Source organism: Sinohyriopsis cumingii, unplaced genomic scaffold (genome assembly GCF_028554795.1).
Source record: "Sinohyriopsis cumingii isolate HCF-2022 unplaced genomic scaffold, ASM2855479v2 utg001437l, whole genome shotgun sequence".
NCBI classification, from domain to species: Eukaryota; Metazoa; Mollusca; class Bivalvia; order Unionida; family Unionidae; genus Sinohyriopsis; species Sinohyriopsis cumingii.
In genome coordinates, this window is record NW_028315999.1 from 2,003,218 (window position 1) to 2,023,220 (window position 20,003).

The following is a 20,003-nucleotide window of genomic DNA, read 5'->3' on the forward strand; positions in this document are numbered from 1 at the left end:
GGCTTATTATTTTATATGGCCCTTATACATGTAAGTGGGAGGTTTAGAAGTAAAGATGGTAACTAAGATGGGAAAAGTCCAGGTTTCACTAAGACGGTAAGGTAAATTAGTGGGTGCTGATATGTATGTACAACTGTTGATGCATGAAAAATATTTTATATTTTATTTAAAAGAATATAAAAACAGAACAGTTTCATAAATGTCAAATGCTGTGATATTATTATTATTATTATTATTGAAAACATAAGCATTCACAAAACAGACAAACACAAATGTGAGCCCACGTGTGGAAGGGGATTGGGGTGGGGGTGCATACAATCATTATTTTAACATAAGTTTAAGGGTCTTATTACATTTTATGGCAAAGTGGGAAGTGCACCTGATAATAAAGATCAAAGCAAACTTTCACAGGTTTAAAAATTGGCCAAAATTTTGTAGAAGTTCGAATGAGTTTATCGTTAGAGAAATTATAATATGTTTAGACAAATCCACCCGACTCTATTTAGTCTGTTTTTTCCAGCAGTTTGTAAAGGTAGGTAATGGCTATGCATTTCATAGAAATATGTACTGTATTTTAAAGATGTTGTTTGTAAGCCATGCCTATTGCTTAAAGGCAGTGGGGGGTATTATCTATCTGCTGTGGCTATATGAAACTCATGAGTCAGATGTATATTATATAGTTCTGCATGTCCTTCTTGTATTTCTTAAGCTGGTTTTTTTATTTTATGACTGGACAAACCTGTTCTAAGACAAGTTTCACAGTACATAGAATGAATAAGATCGTTTTTAGTTGACTGATTATCAATTAGAACAATATCTTTGATCAAAGCCCCAAACCCCCCACCCCCAACCAATGGTAAGAGTGAATTATGGGTACAGGAAGTAAGTGGTGTTATTTTCAATGACTACTTTGAAAGTTTGGTGGAATGATTATGAGGTGTGAAAGAAATTGGAGGAGGTTAACAAATAAGGATACAGTTCAGATCTAATAACAAAGAGTTGAAAATCACATACTGACCTGTGTGAGCTTTGCAGACCTGGACCCATTTGGTGTGTTTGTCTGAGATTGATGTAGGAGGTTGCTCCATGTCTTGGTTAATTGCTGCTTGTTTTCGTGTTCTTGCTACAACAAGGAGTAATGATTTACAGAATGTAATTGTTTTATTTACTTTAAATTGACAAGCCTAAGTGTTCAGTGTCAGCTCTGTTAAAATCACAGAATTAATGCTTGGGTTGAGGAAATCTGAAAACCTTGAACTGTATAGCAAACATACTAAATTAGTGCAAAATAAAGCTAACATTTATCTTAAAATATTACAAACATTTTTTAATTATTCAAACTATCTCGCATAGATCATTTAATTAAAGGAGCACACAAATGTATCCTTTAATGAGAGGTATCCTGTATATATGGGTTACATATACTGGTAAAATTAAGGTGAGTGTTTTATGAACATTTATGGACAGATATCCTATATTTATAGGAGACATATGCATGTTTACTGTGTCCTTCATGGGCAGATGTCCTGTTTATATTGGTGATATACATGCAAATTTAACAAATGTTTTATAAATTGTGTTCTTTATGGACATGTGTCTGGAGTATATAGGTGAGATATGCATGTAAACTCAAAAATATTTTATAGTGTCCTTTATGTGCATGTGTCCTGTATATATCAATGATATGTGCATACAGACTTTAGAAGTATTTTTTAAATTTTCTCATATGAGTAATATTATATCTAAGACAGACTTCACAGTATAGAGGTGTCTTCTTATATGGGTTTTATTGTATGCAGAGAAGTATTCTTTGGTTTCACTGAGTACAGATGTGTCTTCTAAGACAGCTTTTACTGTATGCATGGGTATCTCCTAAGACAGGTTTCAGTATATAGAGGTATCTTCTTATACAGGTTTCATTGTATACACAAGTGTCTCCTAAGATTGATTTTGATGTATTTAGAGGTATCTTCTAAGACAAGTTTCACAGTACATAGAAAGAATTTGTTGAATTCTTCTGGCTTCAGTTTAAAGCTCTGGTGATGTAACATTCAATATATACTGTACTGTCTAGTCCAGAGATGGGCAAACTGCAGCCCACAACCTGGTGTTGTAATATTCAATATCTACTGTACTGTCTAGTCCAGAGATGGGCAAACTATAGCCCACAACCTGGTGATGTAACATTCAATATCTACTGTACTGTCTAGTCCAGAGATGGGCAAACTATAGCCCACAACCTGGTGATGTAACATTCAATATCTACTGTACTGTCTAGTCCAGAGATGGGCAAACTGCAGCCCACAACCTGGTGTTGTAACATTCAATATCTACTGTACTGTCTAGTCCAGAGATGGGCAAACTGCAGCCCACAACCTGGTGATGTAACCTTCATTATCTACTGTACTGTCTAGTCCAGAGATGGGCAAACTATAGCCCACAACCTGGTGTTGTAACCTTCAATATCTACTGTACTGTCTAGTCCAGAGATGGGCAAACTGCAGCCCACAACCTGGTGATGTAACCTTCAATATCTACTGTACTGTCTAGTCCAGAGATGGGCAAACTGCAGCCCACAACCTGGTGATGTAACCTTCATTATCTACTGTACTGTCTAGTCCAGAGATGGGCAAACTACAGCCCAGAACCTGCTTTTATCCACTTTGCATCACAGGGTGTGGCTTTAAGAATTGCTTATCCAGCCCATGCCTTGGAGGAAGTTGTTCAAGCTTGGTCTAGTCTTTTAAACCCAACAAATGATCAGATTGTTTACATTCATCAAAGTTCTATATATTATTTTAATAAATTTATACATTTTCTCTCTGGTTTGGAGGTCAATATTTTTTGTTGATATTATTATTATTATTATTATTTTTATTATAAAATATTAACAGTTCTTGCAGTTAAGAAATATACCATTTTTGGGACTTAATTCTAATAATAAAACCTGTTTTTCATGCTTTTATTGTATTTTTTAATAAAAAAATCATTATGCTTTTTAAGTCCATTTGTTTCTTTACAAAACACAAAAACACTGTTAAAAAGCTGTGCATTCATGGCATCATTAAAATGACAGATCCTGTATTTGCATAAATTTAATGTACTCTCTGTGATGAGCAGTGAAGAACTGGATCTAACATCAAATGATGCACACTTTGATGAGAAGGGAAGAACCAGATGTACCATCAAATGATGCACAGTCCTTGTTGAGCAATGAAGAAACAGATCTATCATCATAATGCACACTTTTTGATGAGCAGCAATAATGCACACTGTGATGAGCATGGAAGAACTAGATCTACCATCATAATGCACACTGTGTGATGAGCAGTGATAATGCACACTCTGTGATGAGCAGGGAAGAACCAGATCAACCATCATAATGCACACTCTTTGATGAGCAGGGAAGATCTAGATCTACCATCATAATGCACACTCTGTGTTGAGCAATGATAATACACACTCTGTGATGAGCATGGAATAGAAGAACCAGATCAACCATCATAATGCACACTCTGTGATGAGCAGTGATAATATACACTGTGAGGAGCAGGGAAGAACTAGCTCAACCATCATAATGCACACTCTGTGATGAGCACTGATAATGCACTCTTTGATGAGCATCAATAATGCACACTGATGAGCATTGATAATGCACACTCTGTGATGAGCAGCAATAATGCACACTCTGTGATGAGCAGTGATAATGCACACTCTGTGATCAGCAGGGAAGAACCAGATCTACCATCACATAATGTACACTCTGCAGTGATCAGTGAAGAACCAGATCAATTATCACATAATTTACATTCTTTGATAAGCAGGGAAGAACCAGATCTACCATTGCATAATGCACACTCAGTGATGAGCAGTGAAGAACCAGATAAACCATCACATAATGCACACTGTGATGAGCAGTGAAGCAATGTAGAACCAGATCTACCATTGCTTAATGCACACTCATTGATGAGCTGGGAAGAACCAGATCAACCATTACATAATGCACTCATTGATGAGCACACTGATAATCAGTGAAGCAGTGAAGAACCAGATCAACCATTACATAATGCACTCATTGATGAGCACACTGATGATCAGTGAAGCAGTCAAGAACCAGATCAACCATTACATAATGCACTCATTGATGAGCACACTGATGATCAGTGAAGCAGTCAAGAACCAGATCAACCATTACATAATGCACTCATTGATGAGCACACTGATGATCAGTGAAGCAGTGAAGAACCAGATCAACCATTACATAATGCACTCATTGATGAGCAGGATGAACCAGATCTACCATCGCATAATGCACACTCTGCAGTGATCCGTGAAGAACCAAATCAACCATCAAATATGTGCACAAGCAGTTCAGTATACACCCTGTTCATAGATCTGGGTATACACTTCATAAACATAAATCCAGATCCACAGGGACATTGAGTGATGGTAGATCAGAAAAGGCAGCATTGTGTAAACATTGTGCACTCACATCTGCCAGGGCATTATGTGATGGTAGATCAGGTTGTGCTCTGGGCAAACAGCATACATGAGGATCTGCCAAGGGATTATACTATGATGGCTCATGGCATACACTGGGCAAGCAACAGACACACATATTTGCCAGGGCAATTTATATCAAGGTAAACAGAGTGTAGCCAGATCTGTCAGGACATTAAATGAATGTAAATTAGGGTATGCAGTATTCTGCCAATGATTCCAAGCACAGAGCACACACTCAGATGGTAGAGTATGTGTGTGTGATTTGAATTTTTAACATAGCTTGAAGAATTTTTCAGTCATAGTGCTACAGTGTCTGCAGTGTGGCAGTTTGTAGTGATGTTTAGCACTTGGGCATCATGCCGCAGACATGGAGCATCATGTCCCACCCAGACACATTATCCTGACATCAGGCCAACCAGTCCTCACACTAACCTCTTAATGCTGAGCGCCAAGTTAGGCAGCTGCAATTACCACTTTTATAAGTCTGCGTTATGACTTGGCAAGGGTTCAAACCTGAAACTTCCTACATCTGAGGTGGATGCTCTAACCACTTAGGCCACCAGAGTGGTATAGAATTGTGGATCAGGTATACATTGTATAAACAGCATGCACCCAGATCTGTCAGGGCCTTATGTGATGGTTAATGAGAGTATTCACTGTGAACAGCATGCACAATTCTGCCTGAGAATTATGTCGTCATGGTAGATCATGTACAGTGTGTAAACAGCATGCACCAGTTGTCAGAGAATAATGTGATGATAGATGGGAATATACACTGTATAAACAGCATGCACTAAGATCTAACAGGGTATTATACAATGAAAGTATTATACACCGTTAACAGATCTGTCATGGCATTATGTGATGGTAGATCATGTACACTGTAAACTGTCAGGGAATGATGTGATGGTAGATGGGAATATACACTGTATAAACAGCATGCACTAAGATCTGACTGGGCATTTTACAATGAAAGTATTATACACTGTGTTAACAGATCTGTCATGGCATTATATGATGGTAGATGAGAGTATACACTGTGTTAACAGCATACACCCACGTCTGCTGGAAAACTATGTGATAGTAGATCAAGGTACACACTGTTTTTTGCAGTAGGGTGTACATTGTACATGACTTAATATTATCAACACAAGTTGTATAAATGTGACTTGACTGTGAGCGGGAGAAATGTAAGTCTCATTAAATTACTGCATGCTTTTATTTTCGTCCCATGCCCAAGTGAGTTCTGTCCACTCAGGATGATACCCCAGGTACTTCACCAAGTAGGAACTCCACTGCTCAGTTCATTTTGATAGCATCTCATTGGGTTCAAGTCCAAGGCTCGGCTAGTGTGGGTACATGGGAAAGCCTGCCAGTAGCTTCTTGTGGGTTGGTGGTTCTTCCCTGGGTTTTCTAGAGTTCTTCCACCACCAGTTATACTGGCCACCATGTATGAGCGGGGGAAATGTAAGTCTCATTAAATTACTGCATGCTTTTATTTTCATCCCATGTCCAAGTGAGTTCTATCCACTCTGGATGATACCCCAGGTACTTCACCAAGTAGGAACTCCACTGCTCAGTTCATTTTGATAGCATCTCAATGGTTTCAAGTCCAAGGCTCGGCTAGCGTGGGTACGTGGGAAAGCCTGCCAGTAGCTTCTTGTGGGTCGGTGGTTCTTCCCTGGGTTTTCCAGGGTTCTTCCTCCACCAGTTATACTGGCCACCATGTATAGCCTATCTTGTGCTGAAAAATGGTGTTAAACCTTAGAACAACAACAACAATCTACCTGCTGGTGGATCATCTCAGGACAGTACCTCAGAGAACGGACTTCCTGTTGCATCACAGAGGCTTTCTCCAACACAACAGCCCACAGATTCTCCACCTTCATGCTTGGCTCATCTCAAACAATCTCTCTACCAGGGCACATTTTTGCAGTCCAGGTGATGATCTTCATCTAAGGTCTATGATGGCAAGTGGAGAATCTTTTGCAATTGATGCTGTAGGAAACATGTCACTCTGTTAGTGCAGTGGAGTGGCTGATTTTCTTTACTCTCTTCCTGTCTGTAGAGAAACAGTACTTAATATTATTCTATCAAGGGCTATAGGGCAGTCATGTATACAACACACACTATTTAAAGGTCCAGCCATCAGTGTAGACTCTCACATAGCAGACTTGATCAGGTATTTTGAGCTGTGAAGACTCATGTCTCCTTTGCTGATGCCTAAATAGAATCTGTCATCTTATGGTCTCTAACTTAAAACCCATATGAACCTTCATGTGATTCTTCCATTGAGAACCTTACTGATTGGTTGCTCTCCTTAGCATCCTAGAGAGCAAGGAGCAAGCTTTATATCCTATCCATGAGATCAAGGAGCAAGCTTTATATCCTATCCATGAGATCAAGGAGCATGCTTTATATCCTATCCATGAGATCAAGGAGCAAGCTTTATATCATATCCATGAGATCAAGGAGCAAGCTTTATATCCTATCCATAGAGCAAGGAACAAGCTTCATATCCTATCCATGAGATCAAGGAGTAAGCTTTATATCCTATCCATGAGATCAAGGAGTAAGCTTTATATCCTATCCATAGAGCAAGGAGCAAGCTTTATATCCTATCCATAGAGCAAGGAGCAAGCTTTATATCCTATCCATGAGATCAAGGAGCAAGCTTCATATCCTATCCATAAGATCAAGGAACAAACTTTATATCCTATCCATGAGATCAAGGAGCAAGCTTTATATCCTATCCATAGAGCAAGGAGCAAGCTTTATATCCTATCCATAGAGCAAGGAGCAAGCTTTATATCCTTTCCATAGAGCAAGGAGCAAGCTTTATATCCTATCCATAGAGCAAGGCGGCATAAGTTCAAATGGAAATTATGAGTTGTTTGTATCCTTTGCCAACCATCATATATGAGTTGCTCCACTCCTGATTGAGATCCCAGTCTCAGTCATATCAGTGCTGAGGATGATTAAGATAGACTTTCATGTCCTGTAAGGGCTTTATGTTTTTATTTGGCAGCTTCTGGAGGGAAAATAAAGGGTAGGAAGAGTCTGTTCCTGCCCATAAAGGTTCAGTTAGTATTTCAGCATCACCATTTCAAGGTGGATTGCATTAACCATCAAGATAGCTTATCACTAATATCAGTCCCTTAGTGAGAGGAACCTTTCATTATGAAAAATTCAAGCCCATTGATATTGCGTGAGCCAGTCTAACTCGTTCATCTGGGGAGGATGCAATGAAAGTCATATTTTGGCAGTCTCACACTTCTCTTTTCCTTTGCTCATTGGATCATCAAAGTGATGATCCTTTTTTCATTGGGTCAGATTAGTGTCGCTCAAAAAGTGGCCCCTGCAGATCCCATCAGGCAATAGTCTTCTATTTTACATTGGGAGTAAGTATTCCTGGTGATTTTTTTCTTTTACTATTTGTTGGATCATCAACCTCCCACCAAACTGACAAATTCAGCTATACAATAGCAACACATCATTACTGATATTCCAGTCACCCTATGGGGAGATGAATTCTCATTGTATGATCGGGTTATTTTCTATCCAGAAAGGAGTCAGCTATGCTTTAGCAACATTTAACTATTATATGATTAAAATTAGTTACCCCCTCTCCCCAGCTACATTTAATGCACAGCAACAAAAGTAGGTTATTGAATGCTAAGGCATTTAAAGTGCTTTGCCAAAAGGTGTGTCATGGACGCTGACCTTAGCTAATCTAATGATAAGATTTGAACCAGCACTGTTTCATTCAGTCACAAGACCAGCATGCCAACCACTGATCCCTCACAGCTCATTTGAAGATGATAACAGTATGCATCCTAGTCAAACTTTATGGCACTTCTGTCAGATTATAAATAAGTTATCACCTATAAACATCAGACTTAACAATGTAAACCAGTAGATCGAATTTAACTGGTTTTAAACTGACACTTCTTTAGCATCTTAATATGTATAAATTATGACACACACACCCTCAGATTTTACTTCTAAATATGTTTTGGCCTACATCCATAAAACTTAATAGCTGATCATTACCTACAAGTGTGCTCCCCCCAAAAAAAATAATTATGTGAGTGCCACAGAAAGTTTAATTGTTTTTTTCACTTACACCTTTATCAAATTATAAATAGGTTCTGACATTATAAAGGTGGAACAAAGGTGTTACACTGGCTTTATCACTGACTTCTCTATCAGGTTATAAAGAAGTTGTCACCTATTAAAAGGTGTAACATTGTATTAGACAGTTTTGTTGGCTTTAGTACTGACACGTCTTTATCATGAGTAACAGTGTATTAGACAGTTTTGTTGGCTTTAGTACTGACACGTCTTTATCATGAGTAACAGTGTATTAGACAGTTTTGTTGGCTTTAGTACTGACACGTCTTTATCATGAGTAACAGTGTATTAGACAGTTTTGTTGGCTTTAGTACTGACACGTCTTTATCATGAGTAACAGTGTATTAGACAGTTTTGTTGGCTTTATGACTGACATGTCTATATCAGGTGTAACATTGTATTAGACAGTTTTGTTGGCTTTAGTACTGACACGTCTTTATCATGAGTAACAGTGTATTAGACAGTTTTGTTGGCTTTATGACTGACATGTCTATATCAGGTGTAACAGTGTGTTAGACAATTTTGTTGGCTTTATGACTGACACATCTTTATCAGGTGCAACAATATATTAGACAGTTTTGTTGGCTTTATTACTGACACGTCTTTATCAGGTGTAATAATGTATTAGACAGTTTTGTTGGCTTTATGACTGAAACATCTTTATCAGGTGTAACAATGTATTAGACAGTTTTGTTGGCTTTATGACTGACACGTCTTTATCAGGTGTAACAAATGTGTTAGACAATTTTGTTGGCTTTATCACTGGCACATCTTTATCAGGTGCAACAATATATTAGACAGCTTTGTTGGCTTTATGACTGACATGTCTTTATTAGGTGTAACAATATATTAGACAGCTTTGTTGGCTTTATGACTGACACGTCTTTATCAGGTGCAACAATATGTATTAGCTTGGTTGACTTTGAGATGCACATGGTAACATAATCACAATGTCTGCTCTCCTGCCACCATGTAATAAATATGTAATAAATATATTTCACACAAATACAGTCAGTCAAATTACTTCTTTATTGTTTAATTTTTACCAAGAAAATTCAGGAATGTCAGAATGTGACACAGAATTAATTTGCAGTTTTAAAACATATTGAAGATTTTTTTGGCTGCATGGTTCATGTTATATAACTTGTCATTTATGAACACAGTTGTCTTTATAGAACTTGCAGTGGCTTACTAAGGGTAAATGGCACCAGGGGCATTAATGATGGTCTAAAGGGGTTTTGGTACCCCACGACCTTTGGGACCCAGGGCAACGTGACGCCATCCACCCCCTTGTTAGTATGCTACTGTGCTCTTTGACTAAATTTGCACACAATATTATGCTAGTGAACAATTTGTTCTTGACAGGATATAGCTTGTATGCATGAATATATTAAACAGAACTGTCTTGATTTTCTTACCTGTGCAATATCAGGGAATCTGTCTTTCCATTGTTAAGTAAATGTTTTTCTGTGTAACACTGTTCCATATTTTGTATTGAAATACTGGTTTACATATTTTAAGTACTGTCATATTGTTTGCATCAAATGTCTCATACTGATATAATCTACCAACAGACATCTAATACAGTTGTAATCTATCTTCCTCTTCCTTTGGAATAATCCAGGAACTAAAACATCCATCTACGTCAACTACATCATAACTTCCATGTTCTGTTGTCTGAATGAAATGTCTCAGTTTCATATATATTTCCTTAATTTACAAACGAACAGGCGTATCAGAATGAAGATTATTTTTTTTTTTTGCAGGAAGAAAACTATTCTTTACATTAATGTGTACATTAATTGGTTGAGTAGAATTCCATCATTAATTCCTATAATATCTCTTATGCAGTAAGGTTTTGATTAGCTTTTGTAAATCTTTACAAATATTTTATAGCTAGTTTACAGTTAAGGAAATTAATTTCTGTTCTAGATCATGCACTTCAGATATTGTTGTACATTATCTGATAAAGCTACATGTATAAAGGAAGATGTACTTTTTAGCACTTGTAAGGAAAATAATACCATTGTACGATACAGTACATCGATTCATTTGTCAGTATGTCAAGAGCAATTACAGTACCATTGTCATTAGTGAAAACAGGATAACAACAGAAGTTGAGAACTTTAAAGAAAAGAAAAAACTGCAAAACCTGAAGACTTTGAAGCAGTAGTACTGAGGCATACAGAGGTGTGTGTGTGTCTGTTTGTGTGTGTTCTTATACATGCATGCTTGTGTGTAATTTGGATTTTTAACATAGCTTTAACAATACATGTCATATTGCTGTGATGTGTGAAGTGTGGCAGTTTATAGCAATGTCTAGCACTGGGGCATCATGCCAGACATGTGGTATCATGTCCCACCCAGTCACATAATCTTGACACCATGCAGGCCGACTAGTCCCTGACACTAACATCATAATGCTGAGTGCCAAGTGAGGCAGCTGCTAGTACCATTTTTATGAGGTTTTTTTATGACTCATCTGGGATTCATACCTGCAACCTCCTGCATCCAAGTTGGATGCTCCAACCACTTAGGCCACCAGAGCAGTCTCCCCTGACCATCTTGAAATTTTTTTTATCACTATTCCTTCTGAATGGATGATCATGTCAACAAAGGGTTTTCACTGAAAGACTTATTGTAATATCTGGTTTGTTCTTAATGAATGCAGTGCTTATCTCATGTCCAGTATAGCCACCACAGCAGCCATCTTGAAAATATTGTTTTTAATAGCAGCTGTTACCTAGATTATTTTTCGTGTATAAAAATCTTGTCCATTTGATGTGAGTACATCCATCCACAGACTGAAGAATTGTCATTAAGATATGGTCCACTCATGCATCAACAGCACATGTGCAGGAATAATCATCTTTTCAAGGATGCCATGTTAATAGTTCTGTTGCTAAAATCATGACCAGAGAAAATTGCCTGGTGTGAGTTTAAAATACATTTGGTTCTTCCTTCAGCTATAACCCTAACACCCTCCACAAGTCATACTTTAACCCATTTTTTGTTGGCTAAAACACAAATTAACCTGTGTTACAATACACAGCAAGTTAATTATTTATTTTGAAATAAAAAAATGAACAAAATACATGTACCGTCAGTGTGGTTAAAAATCTTGATATTTACGTATTTACTGCCTCTCATTAGCACAAAGTTAAATAATGACTTGTGAAGGTTACAGCTGTTTTTATATGACCTGTCTCATGTGATTTTGTTTCTCTTATTGAATACATCTCATGTAAGCACCTGGGTGAAAATGCTAATTTATACAGGTAAATCCAAAGGCTTACAAAGAAGTAATGTGAATATACTCAGTTTTGTTAACATGTGACAATCATTCCCCAAAAAATGCATATTAATTGATCTGTCAAAATCTGCAAAAACAACATACCTGACAATAAAAACAGCCACATGTGTACTGTGTATATTTAGCCTTGTTTCACATTCGTCCTCTGAAACCATCTTCAAAACAAGGACTGGGATGTTAAATTACAGATTATGCCATGAAAGGATTGAATCTTCCATGAGAATAAAAAGAACTGGTTTCCATTCTCAGGTCTTAAGTTGTTGACTTTTGTTCACATTTTGGTTGTTGTTGATTTTCTGTCTGATTTTTCTCCAGAAACAATCAAATACAACAGTATGACATGGTTATAAGCAAGTGAGAAATTTTGAAAAAGTTTTATAGAAACATCAAGAATTGGCTATTGTTGTAACAACAGAGAAGTGAACAGAAGTTCCTCTGAATAAGAAAATATCAAAATAAGTGATTTTTTTAAAAACAGAAACTTAGATATCTGTTCATATATCTGATTGAAAGACAGTTAATAAATATTTATACATTATTACATAGATCCATTATTACCTTTCTGCTTCCAGAATATGACTTGAATGTGCAAAGGAAATACCATTGCCATTACTCAGCCTTAATCATTAAGACCATGGTGTTAGTTCCAGGATATGCTAAAAAGTAGCACACAACATTTTCAGAAAATCTGTTATCCTATAGTACATGTTAATGTGACTAAGCTTTTAGTCCATGGCAAAATGTCCTTCCCTGGAAATTATACATCCTTCTTGATTCAGTTTGAACTTCTATGATTTTATGTCAACCAATCACAAAGGAATTAGAAATGAGATTTTTGATTGGCTTAGAGTAAGAACTAATTCTTCGAGCTTTATGATCTCCAGGCCAGAACTAAAGTTTGTGAGTGGTATGTCAGTAAAGAGATTTGGTTGAGAGAAAAGTTTTATTGGTGAGTAAATAAAAGACTATACTTTATATTAGTTGATTTATAAGAGCTGACACCTTTCTATCACATATACACATTATAATTATAGTCGACAGAGAGAAAATTACTTACAGACAATTCATGGCCAAGGAAAGTGGGTTATAATTTATACACATATATTTATTGTAGAATATATAACTAAAGTGCTAATTTATCTTGAGAGGACCACACTCTTTATGACAGTGAAACCTGTGTAAGAATGACTGAGTAAACACAGAAGTTTTCATTTATAGGCAGGTGTTGCTTGGATGTAGGAGTTCTATGGAGAATGATGGAGCCCTACGAATGACTTCTTAACTTGAAGTACCCTATCAGAATTGGATTAAATAAACAAGTGAACCCGTGTGTCAGAGAGTTTATTTAACTAGAGTATTTGTAAACACACATATCCATGCTCCCATGTTGTTCCATCACCCAGCAAAATCTGTGCCCCTTGAGTCAGGTCCCAGAATAGTTTATCCATGTGTCAGTTTTTGTTGCACATTTGAATTCCACAATTCGTGCTGAGTAAGTGTAAGTATACATGTAGTTATAGAGTGGGGATAGTTTCCAATGGGTTATGATCCAATGGGCTATGACCCAAGTGGTGTGGTGAGGGAGGACCTGTCATACATATCAGTTGCTTTTGTAAATTTGTTAGTAAATGTATATATGTAATTTATGGGTTGGGTATCTTGATAGTTTCCAAGCTTTGACAGGGACTGAGCCCTTGTGGATTAGGGACAGACCCTTAGGACAATGTCAGTTGCATGTATAAATTTGTCTTTCATGGTGAGTAAGTGCATATATGGTTTTATGGTTGGGATATCAAATTATGTTATGATCCTGCGGCTCTCATGAGGCAAGAGTAGACATAAGGGCAAAAGTTGTTTGGTCTTTCAATGCCAAATAGGTGTATATGTAGTTGTTGTGTGGAGATCTCATTGGTTCAGAATTGTGACCCAGTGATCACAACTATATGTCCCTGGGAGTGACCCAAGAGTCTCATTTTAAAGCCAGTCTGACATTGGCTGACATTTGTGTCAGTGATCACACAGCAATTTTTAGGCACGTTTTTGTCTGGTAATTCTGGAGCTAAATTTATGCAAAACCATCTCCATATGAAGATTTGAAGTCTCAATCTTGTACCATGTGGGAGAAGGTTTGACACATTGCAACTGTATGCATACAGCCATGCATGGACAATATTATATAATCACTGCATAATTCACACAGATACAGACAGCATTACATAATCCCTCAAAATTCACAGACACAGTATTAAATAATCCCTGCAAAATTTACACTCAGTATTACATAATACCTGCAAAATTCACACAGACAGCATCACATAATCCCTGCAAAATTCAGACACAGGCAGTATAACACAATCCCTGCAAAATTCACTGGCACAGACATTATCACATAATCCCTGCAAAAGTCACAGACACAGTATCACATACTCCCTGCAAAATTCACAGACACAGTATCTCACAATGCCTGCACAATTCACAGACACAGTATCTCACAATGCCTGCACAATTCACAGACACAGTATCTCACAATGCCTGCACAATTCACAGACACAGTATCTCACAATGCCTGCACAATTCACAGACACAGACATTATAACATAATCCCTGCAAAATTCACTGATAGCAGTAGCGTCACTTGGGTTGGTGTCACCCAGTGCGGTAGCTCATGGTGTCAGCCCCCATGGTCCTCCTTCCGTAACAGACCATACAGAATCCTTAGTAATGTCATTTTGGTGTCACCCCCTCTGATGGTGTCACCCGGTGCAGTCCGCACCCCCCCCCCGCATCCCCCTAGCGATGCCACTGCTGTGCCTGCTAGTCATGTATTTAACTATGATCGGTTATCTGCTTATGAAATCCGACTAGACCGAGCAGTGTGTGCTCTGTAAAATTTGCAATTTTTCATTTTGGTGTCACCCCTCTGAGATGCTGTCACCCGATGTGGTCCGCACCCCCCTAGCGACGCCACTGACTGATAGTATAACATAATCCCTGCCAAATTCACAGAGATATAGTGTTATTATATAATCCGTGCAAAATTTGATGGGATACTAAGAGACATCATGTGTCTTATTTAGCAAAATGGTAGAATGTCCTGTACCTTGCAGGAAGTGTAAGTGTGTTCTTGTCTATTATAGAAGTTTTCTTAACTGCAGGATTAATATATTGTGCCAGGATCATCAAAAATGATTTCCAAGACCTGTTTCAAATTAATAACTTATTATTGTATATGCTTTATTCTTAAAAAGTTTGTTGATGTTTGAAATATACCATGTTAATCTTGTATTGTTCAAGTCAATTCAGGATTTCCCTAAATGCTATTTTTATATTTGGAAAGTTTCCAACACACTAATAATCATTTCCTGCAAAGATATCATTCCCATGGTATAGATGGAGTTTGATTTAGTTTGTGACATTCCTGATAAAGTTTCAGTTTCATTTGGGAAAACCAGCCAGTTTCAGTTTCTACTAATAACTTTCTGTGAAAACTACTTTTACATTTGTCATTTATTTATCTGTAATACATGTATCAGCATACCCCCATGTGTATTTCCTGTTGCACTTGTTTTAAAATTAGGGCAGGTAGTTCATATATATATGTATGTATGTATGTATGTATGTATATATATATATATATATATATATATATATATATATATATATATATAGTGATTAGTATATATAATGTACTAAGTGCTTTAAGTATGTATATATATATGTATGTATATATATATATGTATGTATGTATATATATATATATATATATATATATATATATATATATATATATATATATATATATATATATATATATATATATATAGTGATTAGTATATATAATGTACTAAGTGCTTTAAGTACTGAGAGAAACCAGCTCAAATTAGCTGCAGAAATCAAATTTGGAATTTTTATTTGTTACCCTGGGGGTAAAAGTGTTAGGGTCAGCAATGAAAAACAGGGACCGTGGGGTTGGGGTGGGTTGACAAACCTGTAACAGACATATTTTTGTGGCCTAATTATCAATCCAAATGAGTAAAGTCTTGTTTTTTTTCTGGTTTAGATATTTCTGAGCGGGCATATATGTAAAATTATAAAACATTCTTCTTCTTCGTCCTCTTCATTTTCTTATTTTTCTTCTTCTTCCTCTTCTTTATTTTCTTATTTTTCTTCTTCTTCATCATCATCATCATCATCATCATCATCATCATCTTGTTGTTGTTGTGCTGGTGGTGCTATTTGGTAGTATTAGTATACCCTGTTCAGCATCAGTATCATAACAATTTCATCATCAGAATACTGTGGACTATATACATGTGTAATTGCTGACTACACTCTTTGAAATTTCTACAAGATTTAATGGCAAAGATAGCCATAATTGATGATGATGATTTGAGGAAAAATCCTCCAAATTCACATATCAAAATTTTAAGTTTACCTTTAATATGAATAATGTCATTAAATTAATGGCTGCTTTTAATTTTTAATTAGATCACAAGACAAGTTCACATTACAGTTTCCTAGTTTATTCACTAGTTAGGTCCTTTTCATTGATCAGTATCCATTACACCTTGATCTAGCTTTTACAGGAATCTCCTCATTTTTTTACCTCTCACCAGGGGGCCCCGAGTGGTCCAAAGTGCTCTCTGTTACGGATCACTGCCTTCTCACCTCTGTCTTTGTGGGTTCGAGTCTTGGTATTGGTCAGTGTGGGTATGTAAGAAAGCTTGCCAGTAGCTTCACGAGGGTTGGTGGTCCTTTCCGGGGATTTCCCAGGTTCTTCTTCCACCGTTAATACTGGCCACCATGAATAGCCTATTGTGTGCTAAAAAATGGCATTAAACCCTACAACAACAACAACAACAACCTCTCACCAGCAGTCATGTGAGACAAAAAAAATCTCCAACGTTTTTAAAAATGGAGCAAACAGACTTTTATTGGATTATATTTTGTTGCTATTTGGTCTAGAACTATGTGTGAACATAATAAAAGAAACACTCCTACAGCAGCCCAGTTTAAACAGTCATTTTAACAGTCATTTAAAAAATTAAAATGATTTACAACTAGAAAACTGCAAACACTTTAGTGCTGAAACTTGTTTTGGAACATTCCATTCCAGTACATTCATTAATAAGTTATGGATCAAAACTTTTGATGGAACTCTCCACTTGTAAGCATATGTATCTGGTTTTTAACATTATAGGAAGGAAACAGCTGCTAAAATCACCTTAAACATCACAGTCTTGTTATAACCCACTAGCATGCATGCCTGGTTATCATCTCTACTTAATTTTGCTCATTTAAGAACTCATGGTAGTTATGATATGACAGAAAGAGAACCAGTCCACAAATGAATGAATATATATATACATATATATATACATATATATATATATATATATATATATATATATATATATATATATATATATATATATATATATATATATATATATATATATATATATATAGTTAAAGACAGGTCTTACAGTCTTTATTAGTGATTTATTGGTTTATTGGTTCAGAAGATAGTTGTTTTAGTCTTGTTTTGGCTTTAATGCCATTTCTCTGTGCAAGATAGGCTATAAATGGCAGCCAGTATAACTGTTGGAGGAAAAACCCAGAAAATCACCAGTAAGAACCACCAACCCACGGAAAGCTACTGGCAAGCTTTCTCACGTACCCACATTGGCTGAGCCAGAGAAGACAGGTGAGATGGCAGTGATCAGTAAAGGCAACCTTTTAGATCACTCGGCCACCCAGGGCCCTGGTTTAGTCCTTGATGTAATAAAAATAATAAATAAAATTGCAATTCATTAGTTCATTGTCATATTTTACATCTTGTATTTCCGTTCATGGTTTCAGTACTGTAATGTCTGTTTTGCAAAATGTTATAGTCCTTTATTATGCTCTTGTTTTTTCTTACTTTTATGTAAATTCGTGGATTTTTGGAATTCATTTATTGTTTGTTGACTTGTACATTCAATTTATTCTTCTGTCTCCTACTTTACTTACCAACTTATATGGACCTATCTCTGTTTGTCAGTTTCATTGGGCATTTCTTTTAATTGCAAGACTGACTGGTGAAACTGAAAACTAAACAAATTAGATTAATAACAGCAATCTCAATAATAATTATTTAGAAGAGAAAACCGTCAGAAAAATCTTTAGACACACAATTAAAAAATTTCATTGATGCAGCTGTGTTAAAAAAATTCTTGAAGATTGTTTGAATTTTTATGGAGCAAATAATATGCATGATTTAAAGCTTTCCATGCATTCAATTTTTCAGATATTAGAAAGATTGTGTATGTAAAGATTAGCATCAGTCAACAAAATCAATGTAATATAAAAAATACAAGTTATTATGGAATGTTGAGAAATATCTATGCAGAGGATGAATCTTTAACATTCCTCTTGACTTTTCTATTTTTTGATATTGTAGCTTTGAACTTAATATTGAGGCAGATTGATGTGAACATTGTATTATTGTACGTGTTGACATGAAGGTCATGTAACACTTTCTATACATTTTATTATTATATGAATGGTTATGAAGGTTATATAACTTTCTATACATTGTATTATTATACGTGTAGACTTGGAGGTTATGTAACACTTTCTATACATTGTATTATTATATGTGTAGACTTGAAAGTTATGTAACACTTTTTATACATTGTATTATTATGTGTGTGGACTTGAAAGTTATGTAACACTTTTTATACATTGTATTATTATATGTAGACTTGGAGATTATGTAACACTTTCTATACATTGTATTATTATGTGTGTGGACTTGAAAGTTATGTAACACTTTTTATACATTGTATTATTATATGTAGACTTGGAGGTTATGTAACACTTTCTATACATTGTATTATTATATGTAGACTTGGAGATTATGTAACACTTTCTATACATTGTATTATTATGTGTGTGGACTTGAAAGTTATGTAACACTTTTTATACATTGTATTATTATATGTAGACTTGGAGGTTATGTAACACTTTCTATACATTGTATTATTATGTTTGTGGACTTGAAAGTTATGTAACACTTTTTATACATTGTATTATTATGTGTGTGGACTTGAAAGTTATGTAACACTTCTTATACATTGTATTATTATGTGTGTGGACTTGAAAGTTATGTAACACTTTTTATACATTGTATTATTATGTGTGTGGACTTGAAAGTTATGTAACACTTTTTATACATTGTATTATTATGTGTGTGGACTTGAAAGTTATGTAACACTTTTTATACATTGTATTATTATGTGTGGACATGAAGGTTATGTAACACTTTCTATACTTTGTATTATTATGTGTGGACTCGACTTGTACATTATGTAACATGTTCTACACATTGTATTATTGTGTTTACCGTTCCGGTGGCCTAGTGGTTAGAGCATCTGACTTGGATGTGGGAAGTGGTTGGTTCGATCCCCAGCCAAGTCATACCAAAGACTTACAAAAATGGTACTAACAGCTGCCTTGCTTGATGCTCAGCATTAAGAGGTTAGTGTTAGGACTGGTTGGCCTGATGTCAGGATAATGTGACTGGGTGGAACATCATGCTACATGTCTGCAACATGATGCCCCAGTGCTAGACATCACTATAAACTGTCACACTGCAGACATCGTAGCGATATGACTGAAAAATTGTTAAAGCTAGGTTAAAAATTCAAATCACACACACACTCAAACATTATCATGTGTGGACTTAAAGGTTATGTAAAACTTTCTATTCATTGTATTATGTGTGTGGACATGAAAATTATGTAACACTTTCTATACATTGTATTATTATGTGTGGACATGAAGGTTATGTAACACTTTCTGTACATTGTATTATTATATGTGTGTGAACATGAAGGTTATGCAACACTTTCTATACATTGTATTATGTGTGTGGACATGAAAATGATATAACACTTTCTATACATTGTATTATTATGTGTGGACATGAAGGCTATGTAACACTTTCTTTACATTGTATTATGTGTGTGGACATGAAGGTTATGTAACACTTTCTATACATTGTATTATG

General features: G+C 35.9%; 1 protein-coding gene and 1 long non-coding RNA gene across 7 annotated transcripts in view; one reads left to right on the forward strand and one right to left on the reverse strand.

Annotated features, from left to right (window-relative positions):
• LOC149772504 (uncharacterized) overlaps positions 1-10,155 on the reverse strand; it is a 32,668-nt gene extending 22,513 nt beyond the window's left edge. Inside the window, exons 1-2 of the long non-coding RNA XR_016417694.1 lie at positions 10,056-10,155; positions 1,019-1,123 (exon numbers count right to left, since the gene is read on the reverse strand). This is a non-coding gene — a long non-coding RNA (uncharacterized LOC149772504). The remainder of the gene's footprint in view (positions 1-1,018; positions 1,124-10,055) is intronic.
• The window catches only part of LOC149772503 (uncharacterized), an 81,026-nt gene that overhangs the window by 22,987 nt on the left and 38,036 nt on the right, over positions 1-20,003 (forward strand). The window lies entirely within an intron of this gene.